The following is a 25665-nucleotide window of genomic DNA, read 5'->3' on the forward strand; positions in this document are numbered from 1 at the left end:
CAGAGCAGCTCACAGATCACTGCACCTGTACATAGCCCATCTATAATTTAGCCCAAACAACTACCTCTTCCCCTACTGTATTTATTTATTTTGCTCCTTTGCACCCCATTATTTCTATTTCTACTTTGCACTTTCTTCCACTACAAATCTACCATTCCAGTGTTTTACTTGCTATATTGTATTTACTTTGCCACCATGGCCTTTTTTGCCTTTACTTCCCTTATCTCACCTCATTTGCTCACATTGTATATAGACTTATTTTTCTACTGTATTATTGACTGTATATTTGTTTTACTCCATGTGTAACCCTGTGTTGTTGTATGTGTCAAACTGCTTTGCTTTATCTTGGCAAGGTCGCAATTGTAAATGAGAACTTGTTCTCAGCTTGCCTACCTGGTTAAATAAAGGTGAAATAAAAATAAATAAAACATCTCAAAAGGCTCTCTGACAGTGTTTCAGTCTCACTCATAACTGATCTCAAAAGGCTCTCTGACAGGGTTTCAGCCTCACTCATAACTGATCTCAAAAGGCTCTCTGACAGGGTTTCAGCCTCACTCATAACTGATCTCAAAAGGCTCTCTGACAGGGTTTCAGCCTCACTCATAACTGATCTCAAAAGGCTCTCTGACAGGGTTTCAGCCTCACTCATAACTGATCTCAAAAGGCTCTCTGACAGGGTTTCAGCCTCACTCATAACTGATCTCAAAAGGCTCTCTGACAGGGTTTCAGCCTCACTCATAACTGATCTCAAAGGGCTCTCTGACACAAATTGTGAGGCATACTGAGAGGCCCAAGGTTGCTTCTTTGTTAGTAGTTTCTGGTGAATAAAAGTTCATAACATTGCATCCAACACTGACTTTTGTTGTATGTTATCCACCCCACACCCACTGCTTCAGACTGCCGTCATATCATAACCAGAGCCAGGCTGCCGAACAGGCTTTGGATCGACAGAAGTGCAGATGTCTTGTGTTTGGCTTTGTGCCCCTGTAGGCACGAATAGGATATAAATTCAGTATATCATAGTATGTTTTCTATTTACAAATCCACTCCAAGGCTGTGTTCCACATAGGACCCTATTTCCTTTAAAGTGCTCTGCTTTTGACCAGCGCCCATAGGGCCCTGGTTGAAGGTAGTGCAATATCAAATAGGGGTGCTTATATTTTGTCCTGTTTCACTGCATGCACAACTGGGTAACCTGTATGAGTGTGTGGTATGAAATGGAAATGTGTTTTTTGCACTTCCAAACTCCCACTGAGGGTAGGGTCACGGACCAGCCATTGTTGACGGTGACCCTGGAGCAATTAGGGTTAAGTGCCTTGCTCAAGTGCAGAACGACAGGTTTTTTTTCTTCTTTTACCTTGGAAGCACTGGGATGTAAACTAGCAATCGTTTGGTTACTGGCCCCAACACTCTAACCACTAGGCTGCCTGCAGCCCCATATATATACTGGCCCAACGCTCTAACCGCTAGGCTACCTGCCGTTCCGTATATACTGGCCCAACGCTCTAACCACCAGGCTACCTGCCGTCCCATATACACTGGTCCAACGCTCTAACTACTAGGCTACCTGCCGCCCAATATATACACTGGCCCAATGCTCTAACCACTAGGCTAGCTGCCGCCCTATATATACTGGCCCAACGCTCTAACCACCAGGCTACCTGCCATCCCATATATACTGGTCCAACGCTCTAACCACAGGCTACCTGATGCCCCCTATATACTGGTCCTACGCTCTAACCACAGGCTACCTGACGCCCCATATATAATGGTCCAACGCTCTAACCACTAGGCTACATGACGCCCCATATATACTGGTCCAACGCTCTAACCCTAAGGCTACCTGCCGCCCTATATATACTGGCCCAACTCTCTAACCATTAGGCTACCTGACGCCCTATATATATACTGGCCCAACGCTCTAACCACCAGGCTACCTGCCGTCCCATATATACTGGCCCAACGCTCTAACCACTAGGCTACCTGCCGCCCTATATATATACTGGCCCAACGCTCTAATCACCAGGCTACCTGCCATCCCATATATACTGGTCCAACGCTCTAACCACAGGCTACCTGATGCCCCCTATATACTGGTCCTACGCTCTAACCACAGGCTACCTGACGCCCCATATATAATGGTCCAACGCTCTAACCACTAGGCTACATGACGCCCCATATATACTGGTCCAACGCTTTAACCCTAAGGCTACCTGCCGCCCTATATATACTGGCCCAACTCTCTAACCATTAGGCTACCTGACACCCTATATATATACTGGCCCAACGCTCTAACCACCAGGCTACCTGCCGTCCCATATATACTGGCCCAACGCTCTAACCACTAGGCTACCTGCCGTCCCATATATACTGGTCCAACGCTCTAACCCTAAGGCTACCTGCCGCCCTATATATACTGGCCCAACTCTCTAACCACTAGGCTACCTGACGCCTATATATATACTGGCCCAACGCTCTAACCACTAGGCTACCTGCCGTCCCATATATACTGGTCCAACGCTCTAACCCTAAGGCTACCTGCCGCCCTATATATACTGGCCCAACTCTCTAACCACTAGGCTACCTGATGCCTATATATATACTGGCCCAACGCTCTAACCACTAGGCTACCTGCCGTCCCATATATACTGGCCCAACGCTCTGACCACTAGGCTACCTGACACCCCATATATACTGTCCCAACACTAACCACTAGGCTACCTGACGCCCCATATATACTGGCCCAACGCTCTAACCACTCGGCTACCTGACACCCTATATATATACTGGCCCAACGCTCTAACCACCAGGCTACCTGCCGTCCCATATATACTGGCCCAACGCTCTAACCACTAGGCTACCTGACGCCCCATATATACTGGCCCAACGCTCTAACCACTCGGCTACCTGACACCCTATATATATACTGGCCCAACGCTCTAACCACCAAGCTACCTACCACCCCATATATACTGGCCCAACGCTCTAACCACTCGGCTACCTGACACCCTATATATATACTGGCCCAACGCTCTAACCACTCAGCTACCTGACGCCCTATATATATACTGGCCCAACGCTCTAACCACCAAGCTACCTACCGCCCCATATATACTGGCCCAACGCTCTAACCACTAGGCTACCTGCCGCCCCATATATAATAAATAGGGTGCAATTTGGGATGCATTCTTCATCGTAGGATGCATTCTATATTGTAGGATGCATTCTATATCGTAGGATGAATTCTATATTGTAGTATGCATTTATATCATAGGATGCATTCTATATTGTAGTATGCATTCTATATTGTAGGATGCATTTATATCATAGGATGCATTCTATATTGTAGTATGCATTCTATATTGTAGGATGCATTTATATCATAGGATGCATTCTATATCGTCGGATGCATTCCATTTAAAAATCCACTCCAAGCCTTTGAGCAATACATTTTCATCAATGGATAATATCCATCATGATGTCCTTAACCATGAACAAACACGTCTGTTTCCTCCAAAACATTCATCTGGTTTACTCAGTGTGCCAGGGTTTTGTGTTTAAATAATTAAATATGTGTGTGTGCAGTCGTAATGACTTTCATCATCTTGGTGGTCTGAATGTTTTACCCACCATTACGTTGTGTGTGTGGTTACAGCAACACAGATGATCTGGTAGGGCATTCAAATATGATGTGCGTGTGTATGTGTACTAGTGATGTGTGGGTTGACTCGTAATCCGCAGTCAACTCGGTAATATTCGTGGGGCGGGCGGGTTTAGGATCATGAAATATTGTGTGGATGAAGGGCAGGCGGGTTGAATAAAGAGAGAACAATTAATAAAACATCTATAAACGTTTAATTCTTGTGCAATCTATAGGCTACATTGAGGTTTTTTCTCTCATTATTTTCTTCTGACATTACTACGTAGCCTCAGCTTTAGGGCCTAACTGTAGCTTTGTCAAATACACACCAATTGACAAACGCTTTTGGGAACTTGGTCATAAAACGTTTACGTCGATCCACTGAGGCAGAAAGGAGTTTAATTCAATTAGAGAAAAGCTGTGAAAAGGAGAATTGAAAATAAAGAGAAGGGAGGGCCAGAACAGTAATGTTTGGGAAAGATTAGGTGAAGTGGTAAAAGAGAATCATAGCAGTGTCGGCTATGTTATGTGTGATGATTGTGAGGAACATTTACATTACATTTACATTTACGTCATTTAGCAGACACTCTTATCCAGAGTGACTTACAAATTGGTGCATTCACCTTATGATATCCAGTGGAACAACCACTTTACAATAGTACATCTATTTCTTTTTTGTTTCGTTTTTTTTTGTTTCTTTTTTTTTGGGAGGAGAAGAGCAGTCTCAGTTGAATGACCAGTCTTGAAACCTGACTGATTTGGATCAAGAAGGTCATTCTGAGAGAGATAGCAAGAGAGCTGGCCAAGGACGGCACGTTCAAGAGATTTGGAGAGAAAAGAAAGAAGGGATACTGGTCTGTAGTTGTTGACACCGGAGGGATCGAGTGTAGGTTTTTTGAGAAGGGGTGCAACTCTTGCTCTCTTGAAGACGGAAGGGACGTAGCCAGCGGTCAAGGATGAGTTGATGAGCGAGGTGAGATAAGGGATAAGGTCTCCGGAAATGGTCTGGAGAAGAGAGGAGGGGATAGGGTCAAGCGGGCAGGTTGTTGGGCGGCTGGCCGTCACAAGTCACAAGATTTCATCTGGAGAGAGAGGGGAGAAAGAGGTCAAAGCATAGGGTAGGGCAATGTGAGCAGGACCAGCGGCGTCGTTGGACTTAACAAACGAGGATTGGATGTCGTCAACCTTCTTTTCAAAATGGTTGACGAAGTCATCCGCAGAGAGGGAGGAGGGGGGGGGGGAGGATTCAGGAGGGAGGAGAAGGTGGCAAAGAGCTTCCTAGGGTTAGAGGCAGATGCTTGGAATTTAGAGTGGTAGAAAGTGGCTTTAGCAGCAGAAACAGAGGAGGAAAATGTAGAGAGGAGGGAGTGAAAATATGCCAGGTCCGCAGGGAGGCTAGTTTTCCTCCATTTCCGCTCGGCTGCCCGGAGCCCTGTTCTGTGAGCTCGCAATGAGTCGTCAAGCCACGGAGCAGGAGGAGAGGACCGAGCCGGCCGGGAGGATAGGGGACATAGAGAGTCAAAGGATGCAGAAAGGAAGGAGAAGAGGGTTGAGGAGGCAGAATCAGGAGATTGGTTGGAGAAGGATTGAGCACCTTCAGAGGGAAGAGATGATAGGATGGAAGAGGAGAGAGTAGCGGGAGAGAGAGAGCGAAGGTTGCGACGGCACAATACCATCTGAGTAGGGGCAGAGTGAGTAGTTTTGGAGGAGAGCGAGAGGGAAAAGGATACAAGGTAGTGGTCGGAGACTTGGAGGGAAGTTGCAGTGAGATTAGTAGAAGAACAGCATCTAGTAAAGATGAGGTCAAGCGTATTGCCTGTCTTGTGAGTAGGGGGGACGGTGAGAGGGTGAGGTCAAAAGAGGAGAGGAGTGGAAAGAAGGAGGCAGAGAGAAATGAGTCAAAGGTAGACGTAGGGAGGTTAAAGTCACCCAGAACTGTGAGGGGTGAGCCATCCTCAGGAAAGGAACTTATCAAGGCGTCAAGCTCATTGATGAACTCTCCAAGGGAACCTGGAGGGCAATAAATGATAAGGATGTTATTAAGCTTGAATGGGCTAGTGACCGTGACAGCATGGAATTCAAAGGAGGAGATAGACAGATGGGTCAGGGGAGAAAGAGAGAATGTCCACTTAGGAGAGATGAGGATTCCAGTGCCACCACCCCGCTGACCAGATGCTCTCGGGGTATGCGAGAACACGTGGTCAGACGAGGAGAGAGCAGTAGGAGTAGCAGTGTTTTCTGTGATAATCCATGTTTCCGTCAGCGCCAAGAAGTCAAGGGACTGGAGGGTAGCATAGGCTGAGATGAACTCTGCCTTGTTGGCCACAGACCGGCAGTTCCAGAGGCTGCCGGAGACCTGGAACTCCACGTGGGTCGTGCGTGCTGGGACCACCAGGTTAGAGTGGCAGCAGCCACGCGGTGTGAAGCATTTGTATGGCCTGTGCAGAGAGGAGCGAACAGGGATGGACAGACACATAGTTGACAGGCTACAGATGAGGCTACACTAATGCAAAGGAGATTGGAATGAAAATTAACTAAACAACTGGGGAAGCGAGAGAGCAGGGCCTCCCTCACTAACCATTCACTGAAACACTCAAATATAACTCTTCCAACTTCCACTTTAGAAATGATCATTGATGTAAACTACAGTGGTTTAATGTTTCCAGGAATAGGCTCAAACTTAGTTTATTCAGCTAGATAACTTGGTACAGTATTCTTCCGTGAAACCCACCCAGTGCACCGTATCCTATGACGCCGTAGCTAACTAGCATGCTAGCATCCAATAACACACGGTTAGCACCAATACTTGATTACAACAAACTACCAATGGATCATTCGTGTCCGTGTCTAGTTCCTTTCATAACGCAGAAGTAATTAAATGTTGGCTAGCTAACACAAAGTCAGTCCTGCTAGCTACACAAGTGGACAACACATCTCGAATGTTCAGAAAGTTAACATTACGTTGCAAACATCTTATTGACTAAAATGATACAGTACTGCTAGCTGGTAAAGTTGGCCAGCTAGCAGTGGCTGCGTTGTTGACTTTGTTTGAAAATGTAGCTGGCTAGCTAACCTCGATAGTTTCTCTGTACTACACCTCTGTACTACACAATACTACACAATACAAATTCGACAGCAGTGGTGTAAAATACTTAATTAAGTAGAAATACTTTCAAATACTACTTAAGTCATTTTTTGAGGTATCTGTACTTTACTTTACTATTTATATTTTTGACAACTTTTACTTCAGTTTTACATCAGTTTGACTGGTTTTAAACTACATTCCTAAAGAAAATAATGTACTTTTTACCCCATACATTTTCCCTGACACCTAAAAGTACATTTGGTTTGATTCCAATGCATCATTAGTGTTTACCATGCCATGTATGATCTGGACAATAAGACTAGTCATCTGCAGCGGGACAAGTCCCTCTAGTTACATATGAATACAGAACACACTCCCAGGGACCTGGTACACACACATACACGTACACACACACGTGCACACACATGTTCACACACACACAAACACACACTCATTTGGCTCCCTGTTGTCTGTGAGTAACAGTGACATTCGCCAGACAAAACCCAGATTAGGGGATATGCTTGTTAGTTGGCGTATTCGATTTCAGGTAGAGAAGGTACCAGTTAGAGGAGGTTGGTTTGATTCCTGGCTGGGTTTAAGCTGTGATCTCTGGGGAGAACCAGTCTTCTCTGAGGCCAATTAAAACTATCCAAATCTCAAAGACAATGAGAAGACCTACTACTGAATCTGAGTCCCATGGAGATTCACAATAGAGTGGGTTAATTACTATAAAAGGTCAAAGATCATTGCACAACGCTTGCGGGAGTAATGTACAGTCGCAAAAGTACTGAAAAATAAAAACACATATTTTTGTATTGCATAAGTGGTTTCGAAAGCAACGACGCCCAGACGACACCCAGACATACAGTATTACATTGGCCAGGCGGTCAGTTGAGCGAGCTGAGCTGAATTAGTCCGGCAGCAGCCACACTCCCAGAGGTGTGCTGCTCACCTTGGGAGGGCCTAGCTAGCCTGGCCTGTATGTTACGGTAGTGCTAATGTAGCGTCGCAGTCTAATCAGAGCTTAGTGGAGGTGCCGTATCAGACCTCTCCAGAGACGTATCCAGCCTCATTACATTACTGTGTCTGCCCCTTATACAGTATAGTGTGAAACTCCACCCACAGGACCTGACAGGTACTAGAGGCCATGTGTTTCATATATCTCGGACATACTTTCCATTCAGCACAATGGCTACTATAGCTGCTGCAGCATCAAGAACCGTTAAAGCAGGGCAGAGCCAGGACAATCCTCTGAAGACCAACTATTCTATTCTTTCCCCCTCTCTCTTTCTCTCTCTCTCTTTCTCTCTCTCTTTCTCTCTCCCTCTTTCTCTCTCTTTCTCTCTCTCTCTTGTTCTGTCTCTCTCTCTGTCTCTTACTTTTCTCTCACTTCCTCTCAGGATGAACTGTTGTTCTACCCTCACTGTGGTCCTGTCTCTCTCTCCTTCCCCCTCTCGCTCTCTTACTTTTTCTCTCTCTCTCTCTCTCTCTCTCTCTCTGTCTCTGTCTCTCTCTCTCTCTGTCTCTCTGTCTCCTTCCCTCTTACTTTCTCTCTCTCTCTCTCTCTGTCTATGTCTCTCGCTATCTCTCTGTCTCTCTCTCTCTCTGTGTCTCTCTCTCTCTCCTTCCCTCTCTCTTTCTCTCTCCTTTCTCTCTCCTTTCTCTCTCTGTTTAAATAACTGTTTTCCCTGTTTACTTCTCCTCCACGGGATGTAACTATCAACGTGGTTCTCGACCACAACATACAGTTCTTCCTTCCACCACAACATGACCACATTCAGTCAATTCACTCAGAAAACACAAGGAAAAGGAAAAACAATTTCCTTTATGGCTGAGTTGGTCAGAGTGGTCTTTGGTTGAATTCCAGTAGGCAAATCTAAAAAACAAAAATCAAACATAATGAACTCACTGTAGTGTTCGCTAAGTGGCATGTATTACCTATTACAACAAATTGACAGTGTTCAGATTAGGACTGCACCGCTGTGCACTACTTAGCCCATGTAAATCCCTCTCTGGCTCTCGGGTCTGGTCGCTGAAATAAAACAAAGAGAGAGTGGCTGAGTGGCGAGTCTGTACAGGGACCGGTGTACTGATAAAGATCTGTTAATGCCATGGCTTTCTGGGTAATGAGAGGAACTGGAGTAGCAGGGGCCCAGTCAGACCTGGGTTCAAACACGATATGAAGTAATTTCATATATTTCATCTTTGTGTGATTGAACTTGTCTGGCACATGGGACCAATAGAAAGTGTAAACTGAACAGGCACTCCAGGCAGGCTAAAGCAAATGATCAAAGTATTTGAATGATTTCAAATAGTATTTGAACCCAGGTCTGGGGCAGCAGAGCCAGGGGCCCAGTTTTCCAAAGTCTCTGAGCTGAGCTACGGTGGAGTCCCGCTGTACTGTGCTATGAAGCGACCACACTGCTCTGCTCCTCCATGGAAAACACCCTGCTAGGATCTGGAATGTTGGGAATGGGGCAGATTCCTAAGAGGGGCTGTTACCTCCAGACTGCCTTTCCCCAACCGTCTCCTCCCTCCCTCCCTCCTTCCCTCCATCCCTTGTGATGACAACACACACATACTGTACACAGTCATAGAGATACACACGCACCAGGTACACAAACTCTCTCACACACACACATATACACACACACACGCCCCCCGTCCTGTAAAGGTGCAGACAGAATCTTCCATAGTTCCAGGCTGATGAACCCTGTAGGATAATAACCTACAAAAACAACAAGACGACCCTACATGGAAAAACACCTTTCATCACTAGAAGAATTACAACTACCACACTGACGCCATTTTAGGTGAAACAAGTGGAAATGTAGAAATGTGTAAAGGACAGTCGCAGTGTGTGTGTGTGTGTGTGTGTGTGTGTGTGTGTGTGTGTGTGTGTGTGTGTGTGTGTGTGTGTGTGTGTGTGTGTGTGTGTGTGTGTGTGTGTGTGTGTGTGTGTGTGTGTGTGTGTGTGTGTGTGTGTGTGTGTGTAGGGGTGTGTGTGTGTAGGGGGTGTGTGTGTGTGTGTGTGTGTGTGTGTGTGTGTGTGTGTGTGTGTGTAGGGGTGTGTGTGTGTGTGTGTAGGGGTGTGTGTGTGCGTGTGTGTGTGTGTGTGTGTAGGGGTGTGTGTGTGCAAGGGTGTGAATGTGTAGGGGTGTGTGTGTGTGTGTGTGTGTGTGTGTGTGTGTGTGTGTGTGTGTGTGTGTGTGTGAGTGTGTGTGTGTGTGTAATGAGGGAAAATGTATCATGCATGTTCTGATACGCCAAACGAGGTGCCAGGGAACCATAAATCCTGTTATTTGGTGTTTTCTACCCTCCTTACGAGTCTGTACAATATAACATTTGATACATAAAGTGTAAAAGCAGAAGCTTCAGTGCATGGCAGTGGGTGACCTCACTTAAGGTATTTCTGCGGCGGAAAGCTGTTGATGGTATTTCCTAAAGCAATGTGACCCAGCGCTGAATTCTAATAGCATTCTGAAACGAGAACTCCTTCATATCATTAAATCACAGAGAGAAAATTACTTTAATGTAACAGGATTGTAGACTTGTCACATTTCGGTCCCAACCTTTCCATGTTGATCTTGGTCTCAAATTTTAAAACATTTTGTTAACAACATTCTGAAGACATTACTGCTGGCTAATTTGAGTGTGTGTGTGTGTGTGTGTGTGTGTGTGTGTGTGTGTGTGTGTGTGTGTGTGTGTGTGTGTGTGTGTGTGTGTGTGTGTGTGTGTGTGTGTGTGTGTGTGTGTGGGCGTACGTATGCACAATGCCAAAAGGATTCCCAGCCCACTGCTGCAGGGGGATTGATATAGTAAATGCTGCAATGTCTAAGATAAGAATGAAAAGGAAAACACAGGGATGGAAGGTAACAATTAATCACAGCCCAGGTTACTTGGCGGTCTGAAGACACAGCCCAGGTTTTTAGTGGTCTGAAGACACAGCCCAGGTTTTTAGTGTTCTGAAGACAGCCCAGGTTTTTAGTGGTCTGAAGACACAGCCCAGGTTACTAGTGTTCTGAAGACACAGCCCAGGTTACTAGTGGTCTGAAGACACAGACCAGGTTTTTAGTGTTCTGAAGACACAGCCCAGGTTACTAGTGGTCTGAAGACACAGACCAGGTTTTTAGTGGTTTGAAGACAAAGGGATGGAAAATATCCACAAAAATGGCAAGTTGTTTGATGATCATCTGATGATTTAATGTTTGGGCCATAGCTAAAATTCTGATGAGCCATACAAATCCAGCAGTGAGAGTTTTGAGTTTGTCTATGGATAAACCCAGTGGGCACAAATTGGTTGAATCAAAGTTGTTTTAACGTAGTCTGTCAACGTATTGTGACGTGGAATCTACGTAGGCAATACATTGGATTTTTAAAAAAGTCATCAACTGTTGTTTTGAGGGTGACATTTCAAACACAGGATTATGTAATCATTGTAACCAATTTTCAAAATATGTTGAATTTGTACCTTATAAACAACTTCAACATTATATTCACAAATATATATTTTTTAAACTATAGGCTGGACAGCACCTCCTAGTGGATACGTATTCATTTAGATTCCCATCCAGGGTTTTAACCAAGCCCAGTTTAGCTTTTCTATTTGTCACTGATTACCACCAATATGCTATTGTAAGAATGATTATTGCGAGACCTCATAATAACTAAATATATTGACTATAGGTTTAATAGAACAAATGAAATGTGACCATACTTTGTAAGTCATACATCATCAATGAGACTATTTAGGCCTGTAAGTCATCAACAGTTATTGTTTCAATTCAACCCAGGGTTCAACTAAAAATAGACAATACATATAGACCTAGGATTTCAAGCTTTGGTTGATGAAAAATGTAATCTTCAAGTTAATCATAAATATGGTAGATTCACATTTCCATCGCAACCAAAGATCTAAGTTACATTTATTGGACTAAATCAAATCAAGCTTTATTCAAAGTGCATTTGAAGTTTAATTAGATTAGATTTAGTCCTATTCTATATTTCGGTTTTTGGTTTGAGATGGAAAATTGAATCCAAGATATCAATTATGAATTTGTGGACAAACTGGATATTGAATTGTGTTTGGTTGTCAACGCAACCTAATATCAACGTTTGTGGGAGATGTAAACTCAGCAAAAAAAGAAGCGTCCTCTCACTGCCAACTGCGTTTATTTTCAGCAAACTTAGTGTAAATATTTGTATGAACATAACAAGATTCAACAACTGAGACATAAACTGAACAAGTTCCACAGACATGTGACTAACAGAAATGGAATAATGTGTCCCTAAACAAAGGGGGGGGTCAAAATCAAAAGTAACAGTCAGTGTCTGGTGTGGCCACTAGCTGCAATTAAGTACTGCAGTGCATCTCCTCCTTATGAACTGCCCCAGATTTGCCAGTTCTTGCTCTGAGATGTTACCCCACTCTTCCACCAAGGCACCTGCAAGTTCCAGGACATTTCAGGGGGGAATCGCCCTAGCCCTCACCCTCCGATCCAACAGGTCCCAGACGTGCTCAATGGGATTGAGATCCGGGCTCTTCGCTGGCCATGGCAGAACACTGACATTCCTGTCTTGCAGGAAATCACGCACAGAACAAGCAGTATGGCTGGTGGCATGGTCATGCTGGAGGGTGATGTCAGGATTAGCCTGCAGGAAGGGTACCCCATGAGGGATGAGGATGTCTTCCCTGTAATGCACAGTGTTGAGATTTGCTTTCAATGACAACAAGCTCAGTCCGATGATGCTGTGACACACCGCCCCAGACCATGACGGACCCTCCAACTCCAAATTTTGATTGTGCGTTCCTGGTGTAACTCGGGCAGTTGTTGTTGCCATCCTGTACCTGTCCCGCAGGTGTGATGTTCGGATGTACCGATCCTGTGCAGGTGTTGTTACACGTGGTCTGCCACTGTGAGGACGATCAGCTGTCCGTCCTGTCTGCCTGTAGTGCTGTCTTAGGTGTCTCACAGTACAGACATTGCAATATTGCCCTGGCCACGTCTGCAGTCCTCATGCCTCCTTGCAGTATGCCTAAGGCACGTTCACGCAGATGAGCAGGGACCCTGGGCATCTTTCTTTTGGTGTTTGTCAGAGTCAGTAGAAAGGCCTCTTTAGTGTCCTAGGTTTTCATAACTGTGGCCTTAATTGCCTACCGTCTGTAAGCTGTTACTGTCTTAATGACCGTTCCACAGGTGCATGTTCATTAATTGTTTATGGTTGATTGAACAAGCATGGGTAACAGTGTTTAAACCCTTTACAATGAAGATCTGTGAAGTTATTTGGATTTTTACAATTTTTTTCTTTGAAAGACAGGGTCCTGAAAAAGGGACATTTCTTTTTTTGAGTTTAGCTCCTGCTTAAAGAAAATGACTATCAAATCCACTTTAAATAAAGTTTGATTTGATTTAGTCCTATTCTTAACTTTGATTCTTGGTTGAGATGGAGACATGAATCCAACATATCCAATTATACATTTTTAGACAAATTGGAATTTGTTGACAACCAAACACAATTCAATATCACTTTTGCAATATAGTAAATATCCTACTAACTTGTCGACAAGTTAATAAATTATATGTGGAATTCACATCTGAATTCACGGAATTCACGTCTAAAAGTTAAAGAATAAGATTAAGCCAACTGACTCAGATGAAACTATCCAAGCATTAGATAAGTCTCTTTTAATTGTTGATGTTTGGTTGCGTTGTTGTCACGAATCCCACCGAAGGTGGCTCCCCTGCCTGTTCGGGCGACGCTCGGCGGTCGTCGTTGCCGGTCTACTAGCCGCCACTGATCCCTTTTTCCTTTTCTGTTTGTTTGGTCTTATTGGTTGCACCTGTTCCCTGTTTGTTTCTTGATTTGTGTTTATTTAAGCCTGTTAGGCCCGCCCAGGGTTGTGCGGGATTATTTCACTGTTTATTGTTGGATGTGCTGGCTGGCGCCTTATTTCTCTCCGGACTGTTTTGCCCTGTGTTTTTGGGCTGGTCTACCTTGTTACGCGCCCTCTGTTTTTGGCGTGACCGTTTTGTGCCGGAGAAATAAAGACGTTATACTTACCCTCTGCTCTCTGTGCCTGACTCCAACCACCACTCCTAGGAATCCCTGACAGTTGTTAACCAAACACAATTCAATTTTACTTTTATAATACAGTAAATGGCCAAAAGTTAAGGCTATCTTACAACTAATGTAACAGTATTTATTCAATCTTAAAATGAGTAACACGTCCATGGCCACAATTTGAGGTTACTGTTACTATAATGTCTTCTTATGTACTCATAGAAAGTGTGCATGGTCAACATAGTATGCAAAGGTTGCAGGTCGTCACAATATAAGTATCTGCACAGAATCTCAAACAGCATCGATCACTTGCACTATGTACTTGTAATGTAATCTCAACTGCCATCCAGGTCATTTGGTTGCGCTATTAGATGAAGCACAGTGGTAACACATTAAGTTGCTGTATAAATACAACATATCTGACATTGTATTCCCAGTGGGAAAGTGCTAAGCAAACAAACAAAATAGCGTCTTAAAAGTGAAAAGAAGAAGAAGAAGAAACAAGGAAATGTGTTGAACCCATTGACATGACCCATAAAAAACAAAAATCTGTTTGGTGGTAGGAGACACAGAGTGGACATAGACAGTTCTGACTACAGATTTCTATGTTGGAGTAATATACCACATATTTGTCTTTCCCCAGCACCCCAGTCTCCCCCACTCCCCTCTACTGGCTGGGGGCCATTCTGACCGGGGGCCTTCCGACCTGGCCTGGGTCTGGGATAGGGGGAGCATTGTGTGTCATCAGCCAGGGAGGGAGAGAGAGAGTGGAGGAGTAGCATGGAATGCTCCCAGGTCCCAGGTTGTCTACCAAAGCACGCACAGAGAGCTAGATATTACCAGGCTGAAAGCCCCGAAATTGGCTGAAGATTAACGGGGAATATGCTAATGTTGGAGGTTGGAGGAGCAGCACCTCTGACCATTTTGGATGGGTGTAACGCTGTGTGTTTGACTGATAGAATCTGTGAAAGTGTCTGATAACATGGGGAACTGTAGAATCTAATGTGAAAAAATGTAATATATTTTCCTAGTATTAGGAAATAGATAGTGCGGTGCTGTCAACTGCAAATTCTCCAACCACGCCTTTCCTGCACCACATACAGTTTCTAAACATTATTTCACCATCATTTGTTCATAATTTGACTATTTTGCTCTGGCAAAGACTCCGATTCAGCCCTCTGGGTGCTCTTAGTGAGGAGCAAAGATACACTACATGACCAAAAGTATGTGGACACCTGCTTGTCGAACATCTCATTCCAAAATCATGGGCATTAATATGGAGTTGGTTCCCTCTTTGCTGCTATAACAGCCTCCACTCTTCTGGGAAGGCTTTCCACTTGATGTTGGAACATTGCTGGGACTTGCTTCCATTCAGCCACAGGAGGATTAGTGAGGTCAGGCCGTAATGTTGGGTGATTAGGCCTGGTTCGCAATTGGCGTTCCAATTCATCCCGTAGGTGTTCAATGGAGTTGAGGTTAGGGCTCTGTGCAGGCCAGTCAAGTTGTTCCACACCAATCTTTACAAACCCTTTCTGTATGGACCTCGCCTTGTGCACAGGGTCATTGTCATGCTGAAACAGGAAAGTGCCTTCCCCGAATTGTTGCCACAAAGTTGTAGGCACAGAATCGTCTAGAATATTATTGTATGCTATAGTGTTAAGATTTCCCTTCACTGGAACTAAGGGGCCTAGCCCGAACCATAAAAAACAGCCCCAGACCATTATTCCTCCTCCACCAAACTGTACAGTTAGCGCTATGCATTGGGGCAGGTAGCATTCTCCTGGCATCCACCAAACCCAGATTAGTCAGTCAGACTGCCAGATGGTGATGCGTGACTCATCACTCCAGAGAACGCGTTTCCACTGCTCCAGAGTCCAACGGCGGCAAGCTTCACACCACTCCAGCCGAAACTTGGCATTGCTCATGCTGATCTTAGGCTTGTGTGCAGCCGTTCGGCCATGGAAACCCATTTCATGAAGCTTCCAACAAACAGTTATTGTGCTGACATTGCTTCCAGGGGCAATTTGGAACTCGGTAGTGAGTGTTGCAACCGAGGACAGACAATTTTTATGCGCTACGCGCTTCAGCACTTATTGGTCACATTCTGTGAGCTTATATGGCATACCATTTCGTGGCTGAGCACTTGTTGCTCCTAGACATTTCCACTTCACATTAACAGCACTTACAGTTGACCCATTGAAAAGTTGTGCTTTTAGATGGTTGAAAGCATAGCGATAACATATTGAGAATTCCACAAACTTCTGGCTGTCCTTTTGAGTAGCTTAATAAACGTTGAAATCTCATTGATCAATGTCTCTCTAAATTACCCACATTTCTATGTAGAAATGACTTGGTGTGCCCAGTGGGAAAGTGCTAAACAAAGAAACAAAATAGCGTATTAAAAGTAAGAAGTAGAAGAAGAAGAAGAAACATGGAAATGTGTTGAACCCATTGACATAAAAACAAATTAGCTGCAGAAGACATAGACGGTTCTGACTACAGATTTCCCTGTTGGAGTAATATACCCAGCACCCCAGTCTCCCTCGCTCCCCTCTAGTGGCTGGGGGCCATTCCGACCAGGGGACTTCCGACCTGGCCTGGGTCTGGGATAGAATGGGACCGACGTTTCCACTTCACAACAAACAGCACTTACAGTTGGTCTAGCAGGGCAGAAATTTGACAAACTGACTTGTTGGAAAGGTGTCATCCTATGACAGTACCACGTTGAATGTCACTGAGCTCTTCAGTAAGACCATTCTTCTGCCACTGTTTGTCTATGGAGATTGCATGGCTGTGTGCTCGATTTTATACACCTGACAGCAACGGGTGTGGCTGAAATAGGCAAATCCACTAATTTGAAGGAGTGTCCACATACTTTTGTATATGTACTGTATTTAGGGAGTAGCCCAAGCACTTCCTTGTACACACATATGTACCAGTGTTTATGTTGGATCGGAAGGACCAAGAAGAATACCCAATTTGGCTATTGTTATTGCAGTTCATCCAAAAACCCAAGAGTCTGTTACTCTGCTGTTTTCATGGGGTTTATTTTGGAAGAATTGAGTGAAAACCAATCAATCCTTTTCTCCCATTGTATCTCCTGACACAGCATTAGTCTGTTTGTTTTAGTAATGTGATCCCATTTGTCATTCTGTGTGACAAGCTCTCCAACCCAACAACAAACCCAGTCAGTCAACTGGCTAAAAGCTGAATGCCCTGCAGGCCTTTTGTGGCTTTGGCTCGGGGCAGTGGGTTCTAATTGGTCAGACCAGTGTTTGAAGTATGGAGAGAAGCCAGGTGACTGGTGGACTGGAGAGACTGGAGACATCCAGCTGTTTGGCCCAGGCTGCCCTGCCTCAGCCTCAGCTCTGGTCACTTGTTTGTTTGTCATCCTGTGTAAACTCATGAAGCAACAGGATCCTTCTCTTTGGAAAAAGAAGCCCCTCAATTATGTTCGGATGTAGAATTGTAGTACAGATTCTGCATCCGGTGAGCACTGTACCAGAACACTTCTCACTGTAATGTCTCGGGTGTAATTGCAGATCAGCCTTCCATTTAGAGAACGTAATGTCTCAAAAGGGTTAGCTACATTCTAATTATTTCGAAACATTTCGTTAGACAAACAATGACAGAATGAATATTCTAAATTTGCCAGTGTTTGTATTGATGTCACAAATTGGCTTGCGAGAGGAAGCAAAACCATGCCAACACGATAAAATGAATGAAGCCGACTATGTCGACGAAATGAGTTGACACAAGCACCACGGATACAGAGACAGAGTCAACATATAGCCTCCAAATCAAAGAGAGCATATGGTGAGAAGCCAATGGTTAAAGACCATACTAACGCCACAGCAAATAACCTCACCTAGACCCAGCAACCAGTGGCACAACCGCAATCACATTTGTAGTGTTCTCATCTACTGTCAGATAGAAGAAGAAGAAGAAGAAGAAGAAGAAGAAGAAGAAGAAGAATGTGGACGTTCCAAACAAACCTTAACCAAATGTAATGTCTAGGTCAAAACAACCACAATCCAAGTGTGCAGTAACAGCTTGCTCATCTGTTTATTGCTAGTGTATGCACTATGCAATATACATGTATAATATAGTTTACATCATGTCTATAAAATATGTATGCAGAGGGGGGATTCTGTGTTGCTGAATTTTTCATACCCACCAGCATTATATTAAACCCACCGCCTCTCCTTCCAGTTCTCTGCTGCCAATGACTGGAACGAACTGCAAAAATCTCTGAAGCTGGAGACTCTTACTTCCCTCACTAGCTTTAAGCACCAGCTGTCAGAGCAGCTCACAGATCACTGCACCTGTACATAGCTCATCTGTAAATAGGCCATCCAATCTACTTCATCCCCATACTGTATTTATTTATTTATTTATTTATCTTGCTCCTTTGCACCCCAGTATCTCAACTTGCACATTCACCTTCTGCACATCCTACCATTCCAGTGTTTAATTGCTATATTGTAATTACTTCGCCACCATGGCCTATTTATTGCTACCTCTCTTATCCTACCTCATTTGCACATGCTGTATATAGATTTTTCTACTGTATTATTGATTGTATATTTGTTTATTCCATGTGTAACTCTGTGTTGTTGTATGTGTCAAACTGCTTTGCTTAATCTTGGCCAGATCGCAGTTGCAAATGAGAACTTGTTCTCAACTTGTCTACCGGGTTAAATAAAGGTAAAATAAAAAATAAAAATAAAAAAAGATATGGGGCCAGAATGAATCCATTGTTGAAGGATTGACTTTAGGGCATGCTGAAGCTCAGCTATTGTCGTAGCTGGACTCACACCGGAAGATTTCTCTCAATTAATAATGGAAACAGAGAGAGAGAAAGTGTAATAGCTCTTCGCTTCAAGGGAAAGTATCAAAGTCACAAAGTGCTTATTGTGGGCTTGTGTCTGAGGCACGGAGCTCAAATAGGAATATATTCTTGAGGAAAACTGTATCTTCCTACTAATTAATAATAATCATATAATTAGACCAGTTTTGCTGGAGAGAGAGAGAGAGAGAGAGAGAGAGAGAGAGAGAGAGAGAGAGAGAGAGAGAGAGAGAGAGAGAGCGATCTCTGCAGGGGGCACCCTGAGCTCCCAATCTTGTTAAAAATATTAAAGATTTCGCACAACGAAAGCATTCCCTTCTGTTCTGTCACAAAACCTGCCAAACATAACATACAGCTGCATTGGAAGGGTTTTTTCCTCAAATCAAATGATGAATCTTCAAAGTGCTATCCGCTTACTGATCAAGTAAATGACTTAGCTTGTACTCTATATGAGTGATTGTCCCTCTTTTGTCAAAGTAGCTGAATGAACAAATAATTTGGGCCGTTTTCTAAGAGCTTTTCCAAAGTAGTTGTTTAGTCCAGGACAGCCGGTCCTGAATGTAGCAGTGAAGAAACTTCATCTGAACACAGTGAAACATGCTGCGCTTGCTTGGTATGCAAGCCATCCTAATGGTTCTACAGCCCAGTGATGCTGCGTTGTAAGAGCCTTTTTACAACACTGTCATAAATATCACATTAGATAAGCAATAGATTAAGATAAGTGATAGGTGATAGGGAAAGAGGTTTGCTTAATAAACATTCTGCTCTAACCCACGTAGAGCATTAGGGTAGCAGTAAATCATATGGCCTGACAGACAGATATGCTATCTGATTCAGTGTCCTTTCTCGAGACAGCATGACCAACCAACACTGACCATTAAAGGGCTCTGTGTGGCTAATTTACAACACTCATTGGTTGAACTGAACCGTTTCTTAACATCAAGATACTGTGATGTAAAAATAGTTCTGCTGTTCGTTTTGTTTACTTCCCAGCACACTCAAATACTTTGAACATGGTTGTAACTCTTAGTATGTCTCGCTATTTTACAGGGGACCAGAAATGGGAAAAAGAAACACACAAAGAAAATATATTTCATTGAAGTGCAACGCCAAAGAGAAGTAGGCTTTACATCCATCTGGTCCAGATGAAACCTGTCAGAGCGGTGCACTCCGGCCGTTGAACTCTCTCTCTGTGTGTGTGTGTGTGTGTGTGTGTGTGTGTGTGTGTGTGTGTGTGTGTGTGTGTGTGTGTGTGTGTGTGTGTGTGTGTGTGTGTGTGTGTGTGTGTGTGTGTGTGTGTGTGTGTGTGTGTGTGGAGATTGATTGACAGGGTTTGGCAGAACCTGGTCCCACTTATAATGCTTTCAGCGGACCATGACCTGGGTCAACCAATGACCGATCTCCTTATTCTAATGTTAGGGGTCAAAGGTCATCCAATCAGAATGAGCCATTTGTCACATTTATATTACACATGTAGCTTAAAGCTTTGATGTCCCATTTTGTAAAAGTGATATGGTCCCAAAGACATCAACACTGACCTCATCTTTGACCTTTAGGGGGTTATTTTGGAGCCTTGTCAGACTTGCTCCAGTTGTTTTGGTCCATGCTAAGTGATAACAATCAATCATAACATATTATACCTATGCTTTTCTCTAAATGCTTCAAAAACAGTCGGCCTTTTGAAGCCCTATACTGTTCAAAGACAGATTGGTTAGCTTACTAACTCTAAAACTTCAATCAACCAGAGGCATTTGACTGATCCAATAACAGAGAGTTGAGCGATGGCCCTTTTTCAGAGTGTGCATATACAGTGCCTTCAGAAAATATTCATACCGTCAATGTATTGAAAATAAAGTACAGAAATATCTCATTTACATAAGTATTCACACCCCTGAGTCAATATTTTGTATAAACATCTTTGGCCGCGTTTATAGTTGTGAGTCTTTCTGGGTAAGACTCTAAGAGGTTTCCACTCCTGGTTTGTGCAACATTTGCCCCTTTATTCTTTTCAAAATTCTTCAAGCTCTATAAAATTGGTTGTTGATCATTGCTAGACAACCGTTTCAGGTCTTGCCATAGATTTTCAAGTAGATTTAAGTCAAAACTGTAACTCGGACACTCAGGAACATTCACTGTCTTCTTAGTAAGCAAATCTAGTGTAGATTTGGCCTTGTGTTTTAGGTTATTGTCTTGCTGAAAGGTGAATTCATCTCCCAGTGTCTGGTGGAAAGCAGACCATACAAGATTTTCCTCTAGGATTTTTCCTGTGCTTAGCTCCATTCCATTTATTTTTTATCCTGAAAAACTCCCGTCCAACAAGCATACCCATAACATGATGCAGCCACCACTATGCTTGAAAATATGGTGTGTAGAACGGTGACAAAAAAATAGAAATCTAATCCATCTAATCAATTCAGCTGTAACACAACAAAATGTGGAAGAATTCAAGGATGTGAATACTTTCTGAAAGCACTGTTGGTTTACCTTTCACTGACTGTAAATAGGGGTACTGTTACATCACCTGTGTGCAGAAAACATTTTTAAAAGAATGTGTAGCTTATTCTTCTTTGGTGGTAAAAGGAACCAAGAGGGCTGTGAAAGTGATTGGTTTCTATCACCTGCGATAAAGCTCTTATGATGATGGAGGAGGGAGTGTGGGCGATGTGTGTCACTAGGATGGGACTGGGGAGAATACTGGAAGAGAGAGAGAGAGAGAGAGAGAGAGAGAGAGAGAGAGAGAGAGAGAGAGAGAGAGAGAGAGAGAGAGAGAGAGAGAGAGAGAGAGAGAGAGAGAGAGAGAGAGAGAGAGAGAGAGAGAGATTATTAATTGCAGGCCAATCCATGATTTTCATGAGATTTCATAAATGTTCAAAATCCATTATGTGGCTGGGCTGAGGCAATTTAACTAAAACAAAACATTTACTTTGCATCCTCTGCACAAGCTTTCGATTTTATCCAGATGTGCAGGCTATAGCTCACTCAATGACTCACTTTGTTAACATCTATGATACAGTATTAAAGACTTTCTCTGGAGCAGTCCCAGTGGAAATGGAAGCAGGAGTGAAACTCGCGGCAAAAATCGTCAACATTCTCGAGATTACTAAGAATGTCCACCTCTCTCTCTCTCTCTCTCTCTCTCTCTCTCTCTCTCTCTCTCTCTCTCTCTCTCTCTCTCTCTCTCTCTCTCTCTCTCTCTCTCTCTCTCTCTCTCTCTCTCTCTCTCTCTCTCTCTCTCTCTCTCTCTCTCTCTCGGTGGGGGTTGCTTGTTTAAGCCAATAGGCAAAGAGCAATGCTAATGGCATTTCGGTGTGGCTCGAGTTGAGCCCATTATTACGAACGGGGCGCTAGTGAATTTATAAGGAGATGCTGTGACAGTCAGATGAACTTTTACAAAGTAGTCTCCCTAGTTCACTCGTTTTGCCTACAAACATGCAGTCGCCGACATTTGGACGAATCTAACCGCGCAGTTCGGGACAAGTCTGCGGGACAGCGGTGCGCTTTCTGGACATTTCATCCTATGCCAATGCGACGTAACTTGAATCGTTTCTACACGTCAAGGAATATTAGTTCTGGATTCTTTGTTTACCACGACTGAACTCTTTGGGGGTAAGGATACCATTTATGTTGCGTCCTTGTATCAGTGTAACAAATATCAAATGATAGCCTGTTGCATAATGGAAACATGTTTATATTGTAATTTCGTTTAACTTTTATGAGGCTGAATTGAGCTGCCCAGTGAAGTGTGTTTTATTTTCTGAAAGTATTTATCATGAGCAAGCTATATTAATAGTGAATGAGTCACTTTATTAGGCTACCATTCACAATAAGCTTTGTGCTATTTGTTCATCTAGAGAAGTACATTTTCGATCAGAGTCTCTCTCATATTTAAATGCCCTGCTGTTGACTCAGAAAACGTGTTGGCATTTTTTTTAGCAAAGGTCTGAGAGGGGCTTTCTATGATACATATCAAATAGGCCTCCGTTATGCATGGCCTGTAAGTTATTATGAATGCTTTTCAGAAATGAAATAGCCTTGCCTACATGGGAAATTAACAAAGTCTAGCTAGCCCGACCTTCCGATAAGATCACAAATAGGCTACTTTCCTTGTCAGTTGTGGTCTTGTGAAAAATACCTAACTTCAATACTTGAAGCAATATGGTCTAAAATATAGCGAACTTCGAAGTGTGGAGGCTCCCTGGGTTGCAGATGTATGGACTCAGCTGTTGCCTGTCACTTTGGTGACAACTGGTCGGCGCAGAGAACTGTGACTGGCCGCTGCTGCTGCGCTGTCTGACAGTCTCTCCCTGCGCGGTCCCATCCCCAACTCTGGGAGAGCCGCCTTGCGCTCTGCTCGACGGGTGAACGGAGAGCCGCCTTGCGCTCTGCTCGACGGGTGAACGGAGAGCCGCCTTGCGCTCTGCTCAACGGGTGAACGGAGAGCCGTCTTGCGCTCTGCTCAACGGGTGAACGGAGAGCCGCCTTGCGCTCTGCTCGACGTGTGAACGGAGAGCCGCCTTGCGCTCTGCTCAAAGGGTGAACGGAGAGTGTGTTTACTCTCTCTCCAAAGTGTCACCTTTCATTCATTTTCTGTCGTCTCGTGTGTTTAAGATTATTGATGGATATATTGCTAACTGACGTCTCTCAGTGAAACTAAGCACCTGTGCTCACTGCTCATACAGTTCAAACGACTGCTTCATAATCACACACCTTTTTGAAGAGATTCTCAAAATTATTATAATCCCATTGGGGAATGGTGACACGCGCACACACGCACACACACTCATCTCAATATTTTAGGATAGCCAAAGGCACCAACACATGGCAGTGGATGTTATATTTACTAAAGTTATCCTCAAATAATATTTGCTCCCAACATGGTACGGTCAACATCAGCATAAGCATGTCTACATGCTCTCTCTATGGAGGCTTGTATTGTAGTGTGGCTCTGTGGTATGCTCTAGGCTCAGTATCAGTCAGATGGAGGGAGGGCAGGACAACCCTACACACACACACACACACACACACACACACACACACACACACACACACACACGCACGCCACGCACATACACTTACACAGACAGGCTGGCTTGTAATCTGTCACTGTGGCCACAGCTGGGGGGCTGTATGGGGGAAAGAAAAGCATATCTCTCTCTCTCTCTAACTCTCTCTCTCGCTAACTCTCTCTCTCTCCTGATCCCAGCACAGCCCTGTTTAAAGCCTGTCTTCTCAGAGAGGGGAGAACAGACTTATCCGTTCTCACACTTCAGAGTGGTCTCCTACAGTGTCATGCATGAGAGGTTTTAACTGTCACTTGGTCAGGCAGGGATTATGTACAATACATTTGGGGGTTGAGTTAGTGTGACGCCGTTCATGTGGAAGTTATTATTGAATCTGAGTACAGAAACATTTGTGTTTGAAACACTATGGAATGCTGTGTGTGTGTGTGTGTGTGTGTGTGTGTGTGTGTGTGTGTGTGTGTGTGTGTGTGTGTGTGTGTGTGTGTGTGTGTGTGTGTGTGTGTGTGTGTGTGTGTGTGTGTGTGTGTGTGTGTGTGTGTGTACGTGTCCTGTGTCCGAGTGTGTGTTCATCTGTGTGTGTGTGTGTTTCTTGGGAAAATAGGGAAAGGGAAAGCACTCAGAGTAGAAATCAAGGTATGGGTGTCACCTAGTGGCTAGAACAGTCACTCACTGCTTTGGTTGGCAGCTTTTTGGTCAGCTCATTAATGACATTTCATCATGACATAACTATCTAAAGTGAAATCATATCTAGGTGATTTATTGCATCTCTTCATAAGATAATGATACTTGATGATACTCCAAAAGGGATAATGTTTGTGTGCTCAATATTTTATTTATTTATTTAACTAGGCAAGTCAGTTAAGAACAAATTCTTATTTTACAATGACGGCCTACACCGGACAACACTGGGCCAATTGTGTTCCCCGACCTATGGGACTCCAAATCACAGCTGGTTGTGATACAGCCTGGATTTGAACCAGGGTGTCTGTAGTGACACCTCAAGGACTGAGATGCAATGACTTAGACCACTGTGCCACTCAGGAGCCCCGAATTGGCATAGTAATTGCAGGATCATAATAAACCACTGCGCTTTATCAGCATAAATAATGAATATATCTAAGCATATAAAACATACACCAAAGTCTGAGATTTTTTTGTCCTTTCCTGTTTCCCATTATTCAAAGTTGCTTTTCTATGAAGTATTATACACTGCTCAAAAAAATAAAGGGAACACTAAAATAACACATCCTAGATCTGAATGAATGAAATAATCTTATTAAATACTTTTTTCTTTACATAGTTGAATGTGCTGACAACAAAATCACACAAAAATAATCAATGGAAATCCAATTTATCACACTCAAAATTAAAGTGGAAAACCACACTACAGGCTGATCCAACTTTGATGTAATGTCCTTAAAACAAGTCAAAATGAGGCTCAGTAGTGTGTGTGGCCTCCACGTGCCTGTATGACCTCCCTACAACGCCTGGGAATGCTCCTGATGAGGTGGCGGATGGTCTCCTGAGGGATCTCCTCCCAGACCTGGACTAAAGCATCCGCCAACTTCTGGACAGTCTGTGGTGCAACGTGGCGTTGGTGGATGGAGCGAGACATGATGTCCCAGATGTGCTCAATTGGATTCAGGTCTGGGGAACGGGCGGGCCAGTCCATAGCATCAATGCCTTCCTCTTGCAGGAACTGCTGACACACTCCAGCCACATGAGGTCTAGCATTGTCTTGCATTAGGAGGAACCCAGGGCCAACCGCACCAGCATATGGTCTCACAAGGGGTCTGAGGATCTCATCTCGGTACCTAATGGCAGTCAGGCTACCTCTGGCGAGCACATGGAGGGCTGTGTGGCCCCCCAAAGAAATGCCACCCCACACCATGACTGACCCACCGCCAAACCGGTCATGGTGGAGGATGTTGCAGGCAGCAGAACGTTCTCCACGGCATCTCCAGTCTGTCACATGTGCTCAGTGTGAACCTGCTTTCATCTGTGAAGA

At 44.0% G+C, this 25665-nt stretch overlaps 2 protein-coding genes across 2 annotated transcripts in view; both read left to right on the forward strand.

The window, feature by feature from the left end:
* Positions 1-25665, forward strand: part of LOC123724587 (putative uncharacterized protein DDB_G0290521) — a 47473-nt gene that overhangs the window by 16057 nt on the left and 5751 nt on the right. The gene's annotated exons all lie outside the window — the stretch shown is intronic.
* The window catches only part of LOC106561627 (prickle-like protein 1), a 66773-nt gene continuing 63063 nt past the window's right edge, over positions 21956-25665 (forward strand). The window contains 1 exon segment of the mRNA XM_045688465.1: positions 21956-22242. The gene's annotated coding sequence lies outside the window, so the exon portion shown is untranslated.

The sequence above is a fragment of the Salmo salar genome, chromosome ssa10, assembly GCF_905237065.1.
Source record: "Salmo salar chromosome ssa10, Ssal_v3.1, whole genome shotgun sequence".
Lineage (NCBI taxonomy): Eukaryota > Metazoa > Chordata > Actinopteri > Salmoniformes > Salmonidae > Salmo > Salmo salar.